The sequence below is a fragment of the Stylophora pistillata genome, chromosome 1 (assembly GCF_964205215.1).
Source record: "Stylophora pistillata chromosome 1, jaStyPist1.2, whole genome shotgun sequence".
NCBI lineage: Eukaryota > Metazoa > Cnidaria > Anthozoa > Scleractinia > Pocilloporidae > Stylophora > Stylophora pistillata.
Window position 1 is genome coordinate 58,504,422 of NC_142519.1, and position 4,691 is coordinate 58,509,112.

Genomic DNA, 4,691 nt, shown 5'->3' on the forward strand with positions numbered 1-4,691 from the left:
GCGGAAGTAATCTACACCAGTCACGTACAGATCATTTCCTAGAAAATTAACCAACAGTGAGTGACGGAGAAACTTGTTTGCCTAACAAAGCTTAATTTTAAGATTAGGAATATCGTAAGTCGACTGTAGCCTAGCAACATTCCTCACAACAATTTCATGAGAACAACTGAAGGACGCGGTCACGATAACTCACACCTACGGTGAAATCACCAGACTGAGAGCGTGAAAGACGAGAAGATAATATTTTATCATGAGAATTCGTACTCCATTTCTTTAGGTTTTAATCTTAATAATAATAATAATAATAATAATACGTATGACAATAATAATAATAATAATAATAATAATAATAATAATAATAATAACAATAATAATAATAATACACAGGGTACCCGCCTGGATTGGTAAAGTGATAAAACACATGAGCGCAAGCTGGAATACCAAGATCGTAGCGACTACAAAGCGAGGAAGGGAAACGTCTACCACCATCAGATTTCACAAGGGACTGCCTCAGGGCGACGCCCTATGCCCACGCCTTTTCACACTGTGCCTTAACCCTGTTGCTTGGTTATTGAATGCTACAGAGGGATACAGACTGTCTAAGCCCTTATCAGCTCGAATAACACACTTACTTTATGTAGACGATCTGAAAGTGTTTGCTGCCTCTGAAACTAAACTAAATCAGGTACTTCGATCAACCTGCACTGCAATGCAAGATATGGGACTTCACTGGAACCCAAAAAAGTGTAGCGCTATTCATGTGCGTAGAGGTAAACAAGTCCAAGATGCCAAAGACGTCAAACTCAACGAGACGTCAGTGGAAAATAATCTCGAGTCAGGATCCAACAACCGCGTCCTTGCTGCAAACCAGTTTGCACTTCCAACACTCACATACCCCATGTGGACCCAGCATTGGCCACTTGCTGAACTGCGTGACATCGACAGACAAACAAGAAAGATCATCTGCAAAAATGGAGGGCGTCATCCACTTAGCTCCATAGCGGTGCTATATCTACCTAGGGAGAAAGGAGGACGAGGACTACGAGCCCTTGAACAAGAGTTTAAGCTGATCAAGATCAAAGCAGCAGTTAAGCTCTATGAAAGTCTAGACCCCAAGATGAAATCTGTGCAACAGTTTGAAGAATGTGCTATAGTCAAGGGATTCTCCTCTCTTATCACTGACTCGAAGAAGTTTGCACAAGAACTGGATATAACTCTGAACTTGAATACCACTGAACCACCATGTAGCCCAACAGAAGAACCAGAGAAAGCTATCAAAGATATGCACACCAAGAAGCATATAAAGAAAGTTGTAAATGAGAAACTAGTCAAAAAAGTCGAAGATCATCAGTGGCAAGGAAGTCTTTTAAAAGCAAGATGGCAAGATGATGAAGTGATCCTTGAAAATTGTTTTGCATGGCTTAATAAATGGCAATGTGCTCCTGCCCACTGTATCGCAGGCATCATGGAACTGTACGAACAGCTCACACCAACAAAGGTCTACATGGCCTACAAGACTGGAACAACGCACAAGAACTATGTCAAATGTAGAATGTGTGGCGAAGGTCTTGAGAGCATGGCACATGTACTTGCTCGATGTCCATCATTAGCTTAGTCCAAGTACTTAGAGAGGCACAATTTTGCTTTGAAAGTGTTCTTCTTTGAGATGCTCAAAGACCTAGAGCTCGCTGATAGTACTCCGCCATGATTCTCAGATGTGAAGCCCAAACCTCTTTATAAGTCACCTGATGCTGAGGCATACTGGGATGTACCAGTATATGCTGATCATACATACGTACAATCTAATCGTGGGGATGCACGTTTCACTGACCACAAAAACAAGAAGGTACTTATGGTGGAAATGAGCTGCCCTTGGATCAACAACAGAGACAAGAAAGACAAAGAAAAGACCAAGAAGTATGGAGCACTTAGACTTGAACAGACAAAACAACACCCAGGATACAAGATCTCACAAGTAAACGTCATTATAGATGTACTTGGAGGATGGTCTAAAGCCATAGAAACTGAAATGAAGGGCTTCTTTGGTACAAGATACAAATAAATATTGCTGAGAATGCAGAAAGCTGTATTAAGTAGCACTCTGAACATTGCAAGAACATTTAAACTGGTTACAGCGTAAGTATTTTAATGACACTATGATTTGGTTTTTATGGGCAGGATTTTATGGACATTTTAAGTTAAGGATATTTTAAGAACCGAACAGTAAATCATGAACATTTAAAAAAAAAAAAAAAAAAACATCTTAGTATTGGGCCAATTGACACTTTTATCGTTTTATATTGATCATTTATATTTAAGTATTATTATAGTTAACAGTCCTGTCATGAAAATAGGTTACGAATTTTCACCCTATCTTGCTTAGCTCACTAGCATCCAAACGTGTATACTGCATGATAATAAGAATAATAATTTACATTTATATAGCGCAGACCTCTATATGAATATATTCAATCGCGCTTCACAATATCGTAAGATAAAATTATGGCAAAAGTAACTGAGATATAAGAAACAATACTCTACTTTTAGGTGATCACGACAGAGAACTATATACTAAGTATGTTAAATGTACTGTGTATATGTGTGTGACACGTCGAGGCATGCAAGCATTCTGCACATTACTGTGGTCAACCAAGTCGAGGGTTTCTGAAGGGTAAATATATGTAGAATGATTATTCACTTTTTCTTAGTCTGACATTTTATTGGAATAGAATCTATGGATCTATTATCATTGCCTTGGAAGACAGGAAGGAATAACATCTCAGACGAAAATTTTTTACTGGGTTGTGGTCAAATGACGCAGCTTTTTATGTCTCTCAAAGTTGTTAATTTTGTTGGTAAATAATTTGGTGACAATCCATTACTATCACACTAATTTGCTCACCATAAAAAACTAATTTGCTCACCATAGTTTTTTTGTTTTGAACCTGTTACTTGAAATTTCTTTTGGCATGACTATCTCAAGTTGAATACGAGGAACTAAGCGTTCTTAAGAAAATGTTAAATATGAGCTCCACGGCTGGCAATATTAGAATAACAAAAGAAACAGAAACTCTATTATATTCCCTTCTCGTAATTAATTACTTGGGAACCATATTTACGCGATTTAATGAGTGAAAAGCCGGTCAGCCGAACCTAACAGGAAAAAGTACAGTTTTCACACTTTTACACGTTTGTTTCTCTCTGCTTTCAATTTTATTGACTTAAACTTAGATGAAGATTTTCTGAAGAATGCACTAAGCCCTGTAAATAAAGACCAGGTGGAAAACTTTCAGCACCTTTAAACGCAACCCCCTGGGGAGATATGAAACAAGAATGTTGTTTCAACATTCCTCAGAACACGGTAGAAATCTGAAAAACCCTCAAATTCGGTGTCTGATATATAATCTTGATTTGCTCGGCTTTATTTCGAAGGAATTATTTTACCATTCTTGCATGATCTCGATGCCTGCCTAAGCGGTTTGGCAAAATGAAAGCAAACTGTCAATGTGTTCAACAAAAATAAGAAACGAAATTTATCGATGAAGAAAATATTGCTGATTGACTTACATCTACGTATCCTGCACCAGAGGCATATCCTGTCACGGCTATGTCATAATTGACCATGTTTTTGCCATCAGCTGTTGTGGTAAATCCTACAGCACACCAACCGGTTGTTTTACAGGTCATCTTGAACATCAGTGTGCTGTTGCTGTAGGTCCATTCGAGTTTGAATGAGCCATCGGGAGACATGACACTTGCGTATTTTGGAGGAGCCATTGGAGTCGTAGGAGCCACCGATTCTTTTGTCGACATCATTGTTGCCGATGGTTGTATGGCTGTTGTTGATGGCAACGGCGGAGGTTCCTTCGCTAAAGAAATCAAGTTATATCTCCCATCCAATATTTTGGTCTTGTCGTGTTTTGACAAACCATTATTGTTCGCATCACTGGTGGCTTTCGAGGCGAATATCACTTTAACTTCGGTGGTATTCTGCAGAAAGGAAAAAAATGAATAAATCAAAGGAATATTGCAAAAAGATGGGTTTTCCTCAGTTTGGAAGGGGCTAGGGGGACGGGGTGGTAGGTGGTTTGAGAGCAGATGCTGAGGATGAATCGTTCAATGGGGATCTGTTAGACATGTTCCCTAAGAATATCTTTCTTCCATATTTTGTGTAGAAAATTCTTTGGATAGGGTGGATGGGGGGGGGGGGGGGGATCTATGATACTCGTTTTCTTCCCCCCTGAAGGATTTCCGCTGAAGGATTTCCGCTGCGAACAACTCGGCTTTTCAGCATGAAAAGATATCATATCGACTTAAAACTAGAAAAGGCGAATTTAGAGCAGTGTTGTCATCTTTACGCTACTAAATCGTATCATTAATACCTTAAATTGGACGTCTTCAGCATCTCCCGTCTCAGCATCTCTGTAAAACTCCACAGTGGTTTTCCCACCAGCTTCAGAGGCTGATATGAGTTTGTAACTTTGTATTCCATCTTTTTTCGGTGGTCCCGGCCCTCGGCTCCAGTAATCCTGTCAAAAGAAAGTCCAACCGCCTCAGGTTTACCATAAAGCGTCAAAGTGAAAAATGCCACCGTTTATAATTTCAACCTAAATTTTTATATAGAAAAATTGTCGATTGAGTATCGTAGAACCAAACCCAACGTACTCAGGGCAGCCAATCAGAAAAAGTAG

The 4,691-nt window shown here is 39.2% G+C and overlaps 1 pseudogene; it reads left to right on the forward strand.

The window, feature by feature from the left end:
* The first annotated feature begins 898 nt into the window (after positions 1-898).
* On the forward strand, positions 899-2,321 carry LOC148743368 (uncharacterized; annotated as a pseudogene).
* The last annotated feature ends 2,370 nt before the right edge of the window (positions 2,322-4,691 follow it).